Genomic DNA, 16036 nt, shown 5'->3' with positions numbered 1-16036 from the left:
AAAAAACCATTCCAAATAGCAGATCCTCTTGGGATATCTTTGTTGAAGAGGGTAAACTGTTTAGAGGGTCTCTTAATATACTTGTTTCCATAATGTCTCTCCATTCCCCTATGCTATTGATGATATGCCATATTTACTTAGCCAAAAGAGCCTTGTTGAGGTGAGTTAGCTTCTTGATGCCTAGACCCCTGTATTTCTTTGGGAGGAAAACTTTTTCCCAGGCAACAAGAGGATACCTTTTATTCTTTTCAGCCCCTATCCATAAAAAGTCTCTTTGAATTTTTTCCATTCTCTCAACATATTTCATAGGGATCACAAAGAGGCTCAAAGCATAGATAGGCAAGTTTTGAAGGGTGGATTTAACTAGTTGGCATCTTCCAGCTTGGCTAAGAGAGGCCCCTTTCCAACCAACTAGCTTCTTACTAAATCTATCCATAATACTGTTCCAGAAAGAATCAGGAGGATTCATGCCCAAAGGAATCCCAAGATAGGGAGAGGGAGGCTTCCCCACACTGTATCCCAAGATTCTGGAGATTTTTTTTTGTCTGTCCTCAGGGGTGTTGATAAAGAAAATAGAGCTCTTATCACAGTTGATGAGCTGCCCTGACCCTCTGGAGTAGATATCCAAGATGTCCTTCATAGCCTTAGCCTCCTTAATAGAAGCCTCCCCTCCCATTATGGTATCATCAAAAAATTGTTGATGAGAAAAAAGGGCACTTATAGAAGAAGGTTTAAAACCTTTGATTCTCCCTTCCTTCTTAAACTTCTCAATAAGTCTACCTAAACATTCTGCCAAGATAATGAAGAGAATAGGTGAAAGAGGATCCCCCTAACGAAGGTCATAAGAGGGTTTGAAAAAATTAGAGGGGGATCCATTCACTAAAATTGCTAGAGAAGAAGTAGACACCAGCTGAGAAATTAGCTTACAAGTTTTGTCATCAAACCCAAAAGCCTTGAGTACTCTATCTAGGAAAGACGAGTTAACCCTGTCATAGGCTTTAGAAAGGTCCAATTTAAGTAGCATCCCTTCTCTTTTTCCCACTTCCATGAAGTGAATCACTTCATGCACTATCATTATGGAGTCTAAAATTTGTCTTCTTGGGACAAAACTAGTTTGCTGATGAGAAATAATTAGTGGGATGAGATTGAGTAGCCTGGAAGTAAGAAACTTCGAAATAATCTTATAGAAAGAATTGCAAAGACTAATAGGTCTAAACTTGTCCAAGGAATTGGCTCCAAGAATTTTAGGAATGAGAACTAAAAAAGTAGAGTTTATCTCCTTAAGAATTAGCCCCAAAGAATTCTTGAAAAACCTGAACCACATCCTTCCTTAAAATAGGCCAAAACAATTGGAAAAAGAAAGACGAGAAGCCATCAAGGCCAAGGGATTTATCAACTGAAAGAGAGAAGAGAGCTTCTTTAACTTCCATCTCAGAGGGAATGGCACAAAGTAGTTTATTATGGTGAGGAAGGATGACCTTAGGGATACATGAGACAATGTCATCCTGATCCACTTTGGTCCCAAGACAATAGGGAAGAGAAAAAAGAAACAACCTCAAATGATATTTCCTCATCCTTGGTCAGCATTCCCTATCCTTTCTTTAAACCTATAATTCTGTTGTTTGCATGGTGTTTAAGAGTGGTGAGATGAAAAAACTTCGAATTTTGATCTCCCTCTTTGAGCCAGTTTACCCTAGATCTTTGTCTCCAAAACTTCTCCTCTTTACTGATAATATTGTGTAAATATGATAAGATAGACAACTCAACCTCCCTGTTTAACTCGTCATACCCTTCCTCTTGAATTGAGGTTTGGATAGCAGAAACATTGTCTGTTAGGACTTCCTTCTCAAAGAAAATATGGCCAAAATTAGACTTGTTCCAAGCTTTAACCATCCTTTTAACATTGCTATGTTTTCTTGCTACCCTATACATAGCTGTGCCTTCCACATCAATACTCCACCAGAGCTTAATCTTGTCTAAAAGGTCAGGGTTGGAGGTCCACATTTTTTCAAAATGAAAAGGAGGAGGCCTTTTGGGACCTATAGGAACAACTAAAAGGGAAATAGGGGAGTGGTCAGAACCCACTCTAGGAAAAATAGCTAATTTTCAAGAGGTCTTTAGCCAATTGGGATTGATAAGATCTTTGTCCAGTTTGACCTGAATACAATTTTGACCAATGCATTTATTCGACCAAGTAAAGACACCTCCCATGAGGTCCATATCCAAAAAAGCTAGACCATTAATGAAGTTTGCAAGGTAAGTTTTTCTTTCCCAATCCGGAGGCAGACCTCCCATCTTTTCCTCATCCAACAGTGGAGTATTAAAGTCACCCATAATAATGCCTTTCTTTAAATTGCTGCTCTGCACTAGATTTTGAGCTCTGGTCTAGTAATTCTTTCTTTCTCTCTTATTGTTATGAGCATATATGTTCATCAAGAACCAACAATCGTTGGAATGGAAATGAAAAACTTTGCACAAAAGAATATTACCATCATTGTAGACCGCTTCCATTCTAAAATTTTTGGTATTAAAAAGGGTCAGCAGACCCCTAGAGGCACCATTAGAGTTCGAAGCTTATATTTTATATGTTATTATATATATATATATATATATATATATATATATATATATATATATATATATATATATATATATATATATATATATATATATATATATATATATATATGTTAATATTTATTATTATTATTTTACAATGATAAATATGGAGAATTGATTTAATAATAGTTGTTAATTGTTATTAAATTAAAAAGAGATATTAGTTTGTTTGAATTTAATTGATGAAGGATTTGGTTTGGAGATTTAATAATCATATAATTGTTAATTTAAATGCAATTTCAATCATGATCAATTGGCTAATGGAGTTATATAATTTTTGAGTCATGAATGAAATTTTGATCAATGAAGTTGGCGATTATTATATTTTAAAATCAACAAAGATTATTTTAGACAAATGATTGTCCTTGAGGTGCTTAAAGGAAATTATAAATTATTTATTTGATTATTGATAAGTCTTATGCTAATGACTCGTATAATGGGGGATTCTTCTTAAGGAAGTTATATTTAATTATTAGTGACGTTGTTGTTAGCAAAATAATGCAATGATTTTATTAAAAGTTAATGGGATTTAGTTTAATGATTTAAATAAGTAAATAATTATCTTCTGATTATTTTAGAAAATTGTTTTAAAATAATGGAGGGATAATTCTATGTTTAATTTGAAGAGATAAATGAGTTGATTTGTATTTAAATGAAGAACCTTATACACTTGAAGTATACTTGCAAACATAAAACTGAGACCTCCACACTTAATTCAACTATGCAATTTTAGCAAACCAAAATATGTGCTTGCATTTTGTGTTTTTTCTATGCTTCTTGTTTTGGGGTTTTGGGTTGACTAGTTGTTGACTAGTTATAGGACATCTACCAGAGGCTCGGGGGTTATGATTGTGATGTCATGAAGATGTCTTTTGATTTCGATCTTTTTAAAAAGCCAACCATGGATATGTGATGGCATGCTGATTGATATTGTCTTCAGTCTTCATTGTGCAAGTTGTGATATATGTAACCTTTTTATGAGTTATTGATCTGTTGTATTTGGAATACTTTCCAGTCACTTGATGGAATTGAATTATTTATCTGATCTTGATGATGTCATGTTGTGACATTTTTTGACTCAACCATTTTGGAGTTTTCGATCAGTATTGCTTTGAGATACTTTTTGGTTGCTTTTTGAGAACCAATGGATATTAACATTTTCAATTTCCAATAGAGAACTATTGTGGTCATGATTATCTATGGATGCTTTTCAGCTGCTCATGGAGATTTGATGCTCTTTTGTGGATTATCTTTTGGTATTTTTCCAGTCACCTATATAGGACTGTAGTGATTTTGTGATTTATGATTCCATAAGCTTAGGGTAGGTTATCTACTTGTAGTGTCGGGAAGTGGCTTGCAATGGGGGCTGGGGCCCTAAGAGGCTGCCAGGGTAACTCATTGTAAGTTGTTTTAATAAGTGAAAACATCACACCTAATACTGACTTAAATGAACCTAATAAGATAATTGTTTGTTCTTGCGCATGCCTTGAGTGCTAGTATAGACTAGGATGAGAGTAGAGAGAACGCTTGGTTGCGACCTTGCATTCCATAGTATGCTTCATCAGTATGAGAGGATACTAGTGGCCGCATAGGGATCACTAGGGGGCCGGGGTCTATTGGGAGACTACCAGGGTAACTCTAGCATGATCTGTACGATGACACTTTCTTGCTTGCATAGTAGGTTTCCTACATGTCTTTGTGTGCCTTTGGGATTAGATGTTGGTTTGTGATTGGAACCTTTAAGTTAGTATACTTTTAGGGTTCCTGGACTTAGAAAGTATTTGTGCTATGTGATTTGATAACCTATTTGGGACTTGAGATTATCTCCTCAATGCGGTGGGAGTGGACCATTTAGGTTCCATGCAATTGGGTGATAGTGCTTTTTCACTCTTACCATTTGAGATCCGTTTGAGACACTGTGGTTGATACATTCTTTGTTGGCATCTATCTTCATTCTGTTCATGGATTATGATGGTGGACACATATCCTTACATTGATGATTTGCATATGTTAGATGATGTTATCTTATGCTTTACTTTGCATGTTAGATTTCTTTTCTACATATGATGTAGTATATTTTAGGAGTGACATTCCTACTATGTTAATACCGATGATCTCTTTGGTGATTTGGAATGTTACACATCGAGGGATGGCTAGGGCCCACGATGGTCTAATGATGCTATTTACAGTTGGGAGGAACCATGCACTTATTTAGTTATGTTTGTGATATATGGATATCTTTTATAATGGATGTTTATATCTTCTATGATGACGTATCATGTATGACATGTGGTTTCGTTTACTTACTACACTTGCATCATGGATTAGATTAGGATGATGTACTTAATTTTCACATATGTATATTCTTTTAAGCCTTTCATACCTTGTGGCTTGTATAGTGGATGAATGAGAAATAAAAAATGTAATTTAAGAATGTTGGACTTTTCATTATTATTTTATGTGGATGTAGTATTAGATGGAATCATTAATAGTTAATTAACAGTAACAGATTTCCACAATCCATTTGTAAAGTACTAAGTTTTCTAGATTTGATTGTGTTTGTTTATTTGATCAACGTTTCGGATCACACTACATGATCCATCATCAGGATAAGAAAGTGTAGGGTAGTAAGATATGCAGACTGGACCTTTCTCAAGAATTATAAGAAGAGAAAGGGGAAGCTCGTAAAACCATGCAATACCAAAAAATAGAAAAAAGGTACACCCACCAAAAAGTATAAGAAAGAAGAAAAAATAAAAGAAAAAGGTTAAAAAGAAAGAAACTAAACAAAAAAAATAGGAACAAAAAATAGCTACATATATATAGAAACAACAATTAAAATATATCCTGTCTATATATATATATATATATATATATATATATATATATAAAATAGTTATTAATATATTGGCTATTATATAATAAAATAGCTATATGAGTAATGTATAGCTATGTAACCACTTACAATAGCTAATGGATCATAATATAGCTATATACAAGAAAAAATATGATATAATATAAATGAAATATATAAATAAATAAGATATATGTATATCTAGGATATATATGTCAATATATATATATATATATATATATATATATATATATATATATATATATATATATATATATATATATATATATATATATATATAAAGGGCTGAAAAAACAACAATCTATATCTACACCATTTTTATGTATATAGGAAAATAAAAATGACCAAAACTAAATAGAGAAATGAATAAAAATAAATAAGGAGGAAAATGCCATGCATGTAGGGATAAAGGAGAAAATTCTTACCTGCTTAGTAGACTAGATAACAAGGAAAGAACAAAAGAATCGGTAGGAGGATGCACAAAAAAGAAAGGAGATAACCACGTGAAAAAATAAACAATAGTAGAGACAAAAGGACACTAAAATAAAAGAAACCACGGTGCCTAAGCACAAAACCCACTCACAAGAAAGAAGCAAGAAGTGTGCCCGGGAGAGAGAGAGAGAGAGAGAGAGAGAGAGAGAGAGAGAGAGAGAGAGAGAGAGAGAGAGAGAGAGAGAGAGAGAAAGAGAGAGAGAGAGAGAGAGAGAGAGAGAGAGAGAGAGAGAACACTGCCCACCATGGAAGAAGAAACAAGCACCCAGAAGGAAAGAGGAGAAGAGAGGGGGAAAAAAGGAGAAGAGGAAAATGCCAAACAAAAGAACTAGAAGAGCAAGCAAGAAGGGAAACCAAGAAAGCATCAAGGGTGGTGGAGTCTGTTGAGCGTGCTCGAATGGAGGTTGTCAAGGGTATCAAGCAAGGGGCGCCACGAATGGTTAATGGACCACCCATCATCCCGATTGAGGTTAATGGGATGATAGCTAATGGAAATAGCCTCTTTTAACTTCCTTTTGAAATGATTGTCCTCTTTTGATAGGATTTTGGTATTCTCCAAACAAATATGATGCTTGGTGGAAGTTGAGTGCTCAGTTAGGGCGGATTTTTGTATCCTCTCATGCTTGATGTCAGCACTGTGTTCTCGGATCCTCGTGATGACGGAGTGACCAGTTTCACCAATGTAGGGCATGCCACATGAGCACTCAATCTTGTAGACCCCTGAGTCTAGAAGAGAGTTTTTTGAATCCTTGAGTGGGGGGATACAATTTCTTAACTTAGAAAGGGGTTTGAAGGTTACCTGGATGCCCTTTCTGGTCAAGATTTTGCCAATTTTTTGGGAGATGCCCTCAACAAAAGGAAGAGAAGCGAGAAGGGGAGGTGGGTTAGAGGAGATCTTATGACTGTTGCTAGAAATATAAGAGGACTTGGCTTGGGTGAGGGCCTTGGAGATTTGCTTATGAGAGTACCCATTGAACTTAAAAACTTGGAGTAGATGATCAAGCTCTTAGGGTAAGTTATTAGCATCGCAAATTCTATAAGCTCTAAGGGAAAGAGTCTTGAGGATACCAACTTTCTAGGATGGGTGGTGGTGGGAAGAAGAATGGAGGTATAAATCGGTGTGGGTGGCTTTACGGTACACTCGACGACCGAAGGTACCATCAGGATTCTTCATGATGAGGATGTCGAGGAAGGGCAACTGGTTGTCAGATTCAAGCTCCTTGGTGAAGGAAATGGTGGGGGCAAGCTTGTTGATGTGTTCGAGAAACTCCTCAAGTTTTTCTAGCCCATGTGGCCAGCACACGTTGGTGTCATCAACATAACGCTTCCACCATTTGGGCTTGAGGGGAAAGGTGTGGAGAGCCATCTCCTCCAAATACTCCATATAGAGGATTGCTATGACTGGGGAAAGGGGAGAACCCATTGCCACTCCCTCCACCGATTCATAGATGACGTTCTAGAAAGAGAAGAAAGTGGATCTTAAGAAGAACTCTACCAAACTAGCTAGCTCATCCCCAACCTTACGCCTCACAATTTTGCATAGCGTCATGAATAGGAACCTTGGTGAAGAGCGAAACAACATCAAAACTAACCAAGACATCACCAGGCTCCCACTTGACGTCTTGAATAAATTGGACAAAATGGTAAGAATCTTTGATGAAAGAGTTGGAATGCCCCAACAATGAAGAGATAATCTTGGCAAGGTGAGAAGCTAATGCGTAGGTAGGGGATCCAATGGTGCCCACAATAGGTCACAAGGGAACACCCTCCTTATGAATTTTTGGAGCCCCATATATGCGAGGGGTCACTTCCTTTGAAGGCACCAATTTTTTCTTAATAACGTCATCAAAGGAGGAGTTAGACACGGGAGGATACAAAAATCCGCCCTAGCTGAGCACTCAACTTCCACCAAGCATCATATTTGTTTGGAGAATACCAAAATCCTATCAAAAGAGGACAATAATTTCAAAAGGAAGTTAAAAGAGGCTATTTCCATTAGCTATCATCCCATTAACCTCAATCGGGATGATGGGTGGTCCATTAACCATTCGTGGTGCCCCTTGCTTGATACCCTTGACAACCTCCATTCGAGCACGCTCAACAGACTCCACCACCCTTGATGCTTTCTCAGTTTCCCTTCTTGCTTGCTCTTCTAGTTCTTTTGTTTGGCATTTTCCTCTTCTCCTTTCCCCCCCCCTCTTCTCCTCTTTCCTTCTGGGTGCTTGTTTCTTCTTCCATGGTGGGCAGTGTTCTTTCTCTCTCTCTCTCTCTCTCTCTCTCTCTCTCTCTCTCTCTCTCTCTCTCTCTCCCCCGGGCACACTTCTTGCTTCTTTCTTGTGAGTGGGTTTTGTGCTTAGGCACCGTGGTTTCTTTTATTTTAGTGTCGTTTTGTCTCTAGTATTGTTTATTTTTTCACGTGGTTATCTCCTTTCTTTTTTGTGCGTCCTCCTACCAATTCTTCTATTCTTTCCTTGTTATCTAGTCTACTAAGTAGGTAAGAATGTTCTCCTTTATCCCTACATGCATGGCATTTTCCTCCTTATTTATTTTTATTCATTTCTCTATTTAGTTTTGGTCATTTTTATTTTCCTATATACATAAAAATGGTGTACATATAGATTGTTGTTTTTTCAGACCTTTATATATATATATATATATATATATATATATATATGTCTTGTATATTTTACTTATTTCGCATATATATATATATATTGACATATATATCCTAGATATACATATATCTTATTTATTTATATATTTCATTTATATTATATCGTATTTTTTCTTGTATATAGCTATATTATGATCCATTAGCTATTGTAAGTGGTTACATAGCTATACATTACTCATATAGCTATTTTATTATATAATAGCCAATATATTAATAACTATTATACTTATATATATATATATATATATATAGACATGATATATTTTAATTGTTGTTTCTATATATATGTAGCTATTTTTTGTTTCTATTTTTTCTGTTTAGTTTCTTTCTTTTTAACCTTTTTCTTTTATTTTTTCTTCTTTCTTATAATTTTTGGTGGGTGTACCTTTTTTCTATTTTTTGGTATTGCATGGTTTTACGAGCTTCCCCCTTCTCTTCTTATAATTCTTGAGAAAGGTCCAGTCTGCATATCTTACTACCCTGTACTTTCTTATCCTGATGATGGATCATGTAGTGTGATTCGAAACGTTGATGAAATAAACAAACACAATCAAATCCAAAAAACTTAGTACTTCATTAATAGTTAATTTAGATGTGATTCTACATTAAGGGATCCTTAAAGAATGTAACCTTTTTATGTTTACTTTCAGTTGAATGATGTCATTGCTTTCACTACGATGTTGTGAATGGTTAACTTTCATGTTTTGAAAAAAGAAAAAAGAAAAATGCTACCAAACTTAGTGAAACTTTAGGTTAGTTCTTTGGATCCCTTGGTGGGGCATTACAAGGATGATGTATTCCTTAGCACTGTGTGGTGATTTATCTCTCTTATGTGAATGTACTTAATCATCACTTGTAATGTGATTTGTTTGATGCCTTATTTTATTTGGCTGGAGGTACTTTCCTCATGTTGTTGGGCTAGCATTGGTTTTTAGTATTTTCCTCTCTTGGAGTAGTCATCAAATTTTATCTATCGCTCTCTTTCTGATAGTTGTCACATTTGAATTATTGTTGAAATGAGCTCTTTTTGGTACTTACTGTTGGAATTGATAATTCCCCCATTTGGGCTTTTTGTTTTGTTTTCTGATGACTATTCTGGATGTGTTTTACTGCTGCCCAATTGTGTGTTGTGACTCTATCATGTTCATCTCGAACCTCTGGTAGTACATACAAGGGATAATATCATAGAGAACATGCTAGTGTGTGTGTATTAAATGCAAAGTTAAAGTAATTAAATGGTTTAAATGGTGATTAAACTTAATGTTAATTCTTGAAAGGTATGTACTTGTTTTATGGTGACTCTTGGACCCTTGCTTGAAAATATTTTAGTTTCATTATGCATTAGTGCTTATGTTATGTTTAATTAATTAAATTATGGGAGATAAGTAATGATGGTTTTAATGTGTGAATTACCTTTCATTCTATTTCTTATGTTGTTATGGGCATGTGTGCTCTTGTATGGTTTTGGACATTTTGTCCGTCACTTGTCTTGGTGGCCAAGATTGTTGTTTTTTCCTTTGTGGTTTTGTTTTGAGTGGTGACTTAGATCATAGGTCTTAGGTCTTTCGAAGCTCCATCTTGTTGTAGTCTTTGTTGATATCTTTTTGATGCTTTTTGAATGGAGCCAATCCGAGTTTGGATGTGAAGCTATGGCTTCTGGAGTTGCCGATCGATGTTCTGATGCCTTTTTCAAGTAGAGGCCAATTCAATCATGACATATCATATTTATGACCATTGGAGAAGTTTAACTCTTCATGTTATTCATAATGGAAGAGTTATCTTGTTTACATAATCTACTAGGTACTTGTTGGAGTTTTGCTTGGGTTTATGTGTTTCCTATTGCTCTGACCCACCCTTGTGAGGTGAAGTATGCTTTGTGAGCATTCCTTGCTCAAGGATGATGTTGCCTTGTCATTTGGGAGTGACTCAGTTCTTTGATGAGTCTAGATCCTCCTTTTTGGATGTTGTCTTTGGTGCATCTCCGTATTCTTTCTCTCTTGAGAGAGTAGGCTAGTGTGGTTATGCCACTAGCTCAGTTAGTGTTTTCAGATGAGTATGTTGATGTTTGGTGGAATTGTGAGGTTCCCTAATGCATCTTGGGCTGATTTTGTGCAAAGGTCGAGAGCAACTCCCTCTCAGTCCTAATACTCTATAGTATCCTTCTCCCTAAGCTTATATCTTCATGTGGATTGTCTTAGTCAAGTTTTCTCACTAACCATTGACTTGAGGCTAGAGATTGAGTTTAGTGGTAAATTGGGTGTAGTTTTCCTAGCATGGTGTTGGAGGGACATGGTATTGTTGGACACATGTTACCATCCTATGAGTTGGTATGCAGACATTACATGATTGTGTCCACTGATGAAAGTCTTCAAATCTTGTGAGAAGGTGATATCTTGTCTAGTTGGGTTATGTTACCCTAGTTTCCAGTGGTAGTTGAGCTTTTGTGCCATGGTGAGGCATCGTGCTCCTATGCTTGGTGGTGAGTAGTCTTTTGGAGTGTGTAATTTTGTTGGTAAACTTTCATCCTCTTTGTGGATTCCAAAATGATCATGTGTGACATGATAGTATTCTTGGGAATTTGGGATGGTTTTTTCTCATGATTCCAACTCTTGTTGGAAGTGTGCTATGTTTTGACCTTGATTTGTGGTCATGTGGTTGGTGCATGTCCTAGTTGGGCACCTGTTGATGAGATAGAGAGGGTTGTTCCTTACCTTGTATTGTTAACTTTATGGCTAGATGGGTTGTTCCTTGTTGGAGGACCTTGTGTCTATGGGACACCTATTCTCTTGTGGTTAACCTATTTGGGGGTTAATGCGATTGTTTGAGAATGTTGGAGTGATTTGGGTTGACTTGTGGGGAGTTGTTGAGCCATTCCTATTGCTCACTTTCAATTTTTTTCTTGGTGTGTTTGGTCTCTATTCTTGGATTGTAGGCTTCCAGGAGTAAGCCTAGTCTTTGGGGGGGATGATGTAGTGCCTCTCCCATTTGACTTCTGTAAGTTATCCTGATGGATGCAACCTTGTTGATCTCTTGTTGTGATGGATCATGATTGTGACCATGAGTGGTCTACACCATTGAGGTGATTGGATTTATGTTTCTATATCAGTTGCTTTGATTATGCTTTTGACTGATCTATGAGATTATGATGTGATTTATGTTTCACTAAGGTTTGTGCCAGTGGTTACTAGGATTGATGTGGTATCATGAGGTTATTCCATGATTACCTAGAGATGTGTGTAGAGATTGCACTGTGTACTTTTTACCATGCTACACTGGACTAGGTTCTTGTAGCAATGATTAGTCATGTTTATGACTATGTTTTCTTATGTGTTTTAAGTGCCTTTTTGTTGATTCTTTAAACAATAATTATTTAATACATTTATTACTTCAGCTATGTTATTATATGCAATTGCACTTGATCATGTTGTTTAGTGTGCAGGTAGTGGCACATGGAGTTAGTGATTCAACCATTCATATTTTACCAATGTCATCCTTATATGGTCAACGTATCCTTAATTAAATATTTAAATTAAATCTTTTGGTGATTATTAAATCTGAACTGATTTGCATTATGTGATTAGACCAGTAAGCATGTTTGTGCATTTAGAGGTTCACATTGTCATGGAAGTTATTTAGAAATTTATGTGTTTTTGGGTTTTTGAGCTTTTTAATTGATTTATTTAAATTTTTGGCAGCTTTTCCATAGATGAATTCCTATTTATAGGAATAGCCTATGTTTGTTTGGGTCGATTTGGATTTTAACTAGGTTGGTTGGTTATTTTCCCTAATCATTTATTCACTCGAAAAATGAATAAGTATCCAAAAAGGAATTTAATTCTTCACTTCTCACTTTTGAATTAGAAAGTTGGAGAGTAAAACCCAAAATCCTCTTCATGAGGATTTACTGTTTTGTTCATTGTGGGAGCTACGGGCATGGAATCGTCATGAGGTTGAGCTCGTTAGATCTAGCTCGGGGAAACTTTGGATTGCTGCAATTTTCAGCTACTTCTGCGAGATATTTATTTTATGGTTCAGATTCCCATTTTGCCCTTTTGGCTGTAAGGTAGGGCTTTTCTATTTTATTTTTTCTACTTTGTTTCTGATTTTGTTTTTGGTAGCCGTTTGTTTGGAGGCTGAGAACTAGTGTTCCCCTCTGTTTTTGTATGCTAGTTCTACCCGGTTGGGCAGGTATGAACATTTCTCTATTTTTCGGGATGAGGGTTTGGAGTTTTGCACTGTTATGCTGGCCATTTTTGCATACGGTGTCTGATTCCATTTATTTTTGGATTTTTGGGGGTTTTGTGCCCAAAGGTCAAATGGGTTTTAGTTTTGAAGTTTTCCAAAATTTTAGGATTTTTACCTCATTTTGCATGCCACTCTGTTTTCTCAAGTTTTCTTGGCACAATGTGGGTCGTGGACTTAGATGATCCGTTTGGACATCAGTCAGGCCACTATTGCACTTTTTGTTGCATTGGGATGCATGTTGCATCTGTACTCCCGACTTTGTGTTCGATTGAGTGTTTTTGATACTTGTTGTTATGGTTTCTTTTGGACCTTTGCCTTTGTTTCATGAGTGCTATGATTTGTGTAGAATCCATACTCTCGGATTGAGGCCGGTTGAGTGAGTTCATGATGTTTGGTCTTTTTCCATCATTGGGATTCGTGTAAAATCCATACTCTCAAATTGAGGTCGATTGAGTGATTTTATGATGTATGGTTTTATTGGCTTTGGGATTCGTGTAGAATCCATCCTTCCCATGTTTCTTTTAGTTGGGTGTTATCTTTTGCATTGTGTTCTCATATTGTCCTTGAGTTTTGATCTTCATTATGGTGGTGTGCCACACATGAGTACGTGCACGTACATTTGTTGGGTGACTTGCGAGGCCTGATCTTTTGTGGTACTTTCAAAAGTTGTGATCATTTGGGATGGGTTGAGAATTTCCATGCCTATGGGAACTCATCATTGGATGAGTATGGGTAGGGTAGGGTAACATATGGAGGGGGCTTCTACCTCGTAGCCTAGTGATCATTGTGCCCTAAGGGTTGGCGAAGGAAGCTTTAATTAAGTGATAATTAAATAGAATACTAGGTTGTAATAATCTTAAGATAATAAAATGTTTGGGGTGCTAGAGCCTTTTCGTTGAGGGATGTTGAATTTGCACAAGTCCTAGCTTGGGCTTTTGGTGCCAAGCGACTCTCCATGATATTAGTCCCTACTTAGTAGCCTATTGAGTGTCTGACTAGGACCTGTACTCCTTGCATTGTCTTAGGTTCTTGGTTACAACCATCATACTGTCTGGTGTGAGTGTTAGCCTTGGATGTTGTGCTTTATGTGTGTTTGTGGTTGGATCTTTATCTCCATCAGCATGATGGGTGTGGACCTATGGGTGCCACATGGTTGGGAGGCGTAGCTACCTACAACACTGCTAGGGACCGATGTATAGAGATGGTCTTGTCCTAGTGCGACCGTTGCTAGATGTTTTCACTTGATGCTTCGGGTTCCAGAGTATGCTTTCTTGTGATTTATGCTTTCATTGGAATGCTTGGATATCATGTTTAGATGATGTTAGTTTATTTGACGCATTCCCATATTATGATGTTTAGAATATGATTAGATGATGTGAATTGCTATAGTAGCATATCTATTGCTTATTGATGTTTAGCATGTGATAGGTGATGTTATCTACTGTAGGATTATCTTATGATTTTCTACTAGCATGTTAGATTTCCTTATGCTTATATTGTTGCATGTTTTAGTAGTGACATCCCTATTATGACAATACTAATGATTTGGTCGGTGGCTTGGCATGTTATTTGCAAGGGATGGCTAGGATCCATGATGGTCTTATGATGCTATTGATGGTTGGGAGGAACCACATTTTTAGTTGTTTTGTGCATTGCAATGTTATTTCCATTTTACTACGATGTTGCTTTCAGTTCACTATGATGTTTCATTATGTCATTTTCTTTGATGTTTGTTTAGATGGTTAGATTCTAGCTTTCTGTCTTTCAGCTTTTATCTTGTGTTCTTGCCTTGACTTGTGGTTCTGATACTCCCTAGTGTGGAGGTTCTAACTCTGTTTGGCTTATCATTCTTCCTTTGAAGTCTTCTTTTCTTTTCTTGAGTGACCATGTGTTAGCATGGTTCGATACAATAAAGTGTTGCATGCCCATTTGAACTCTGTCGTGCATACCCTGAATGTGTCACATGCCTCTTGGAGTTTTGTCATTCGATACTTCACAGTATCGCACTCCTTTAGAAGAAATGTTGTACGATACACTTCCAGTATCACACACCCTTTGGAGAAGTATCACCCAACCCCTGATTGTGTCACCCTCCTTCTAGAGAAATGTCACACAATAATGGTAAAGTATCACAAGTGCTAATAAAGTGTCACACGATTTTTATGAAACTTGCACGGGTGGGCAGTGGGCACTTTTTGGTTCGATCCAAACTTTTTAGGGATGGTTTAGGGTACCCTCTTTGGTGTTCTTCAATCCCTTGGTGGGGCAATTTGAATTTCAGTTGTGTTTTTTTTGTAGTTCGTTCTTGAGAGTTTAAAATATATCATTTAAGTATAAGTTGACGTATATTTAATTCCTTATACTTAAGATATATTTAATTCCTTATAAATATATCATAAGTATAAGGAATTAAATATATCTTAAGTATAAGGAATTAAATATACATCAACTTATACTTAAGATATATTTTAATATATGCGATGAATCTTTTGAGATAGGTTTCAGACCTCTCGGAGATAAGATAAAGATTCTAGGAAATTTCAGGGCTTCAGAAATTCAAACTTAGCCAATTTTCAGGGCTTTAGGATTTTAGGCTTAGCCAAATTTTAAGATTCTACATTTTATCCCAGGTTGGTGTTTTGTTGATGAGTGGTTGTTTCTTGAGCCCTCATCTTGTATGTGGTGGTTGTCAGCTTTTGTTCGCATGTGTCAGTTTGGTAGTGGCATTCAGAGATTTGTTGGTTGCCAGGATTATGGTGAAGTCTTTCATTTCAATCTTTGGGATCCCTGTATGATGTTTTCATGTGAATTCATACTTGTAAAAAAAATATATCTTGGCTTGTATTGAATCCTTGTTCCAAGGATCTTCAGGCGGGGCATTACACTACCTAGATCATCCCAAGATGTAACACTCAACACATGTCTTCCTTTATATGTGGGTAACCCATCTATGACAAAGCCAACTATATTTGTTATGGGCAACCACTTTGTGTGAGGTGAGGGAGCATCAAGTTGTGGGCCAAGTTATCGAGTATTGAGCCATGACCTTAGGTAGATCTTGCTTCATGCATTTTCAAATGTGTGAGACTTGTGGAAATATTATTGAATATACACAAATGGTACTTTCATAG

Source organism: Cupressus sempervirens, chromosome 9 (assembly GCF_028749045.1).
Source record: "Cupressus sempervirens isolate cs-2001-9-10 chromosome 9, ASM2874904v1, whole genome shotgun sequence".
Classification (NCBI taxonomy): Eukaryota; Viridiplantae; Streptophyta; class Pinopsida; order Cupressales; family Cupressaceae; genus Cupressus; species Cupressus sempervirens.
This window is presented reverse-complemented; position numbering follows the sequence as displayed.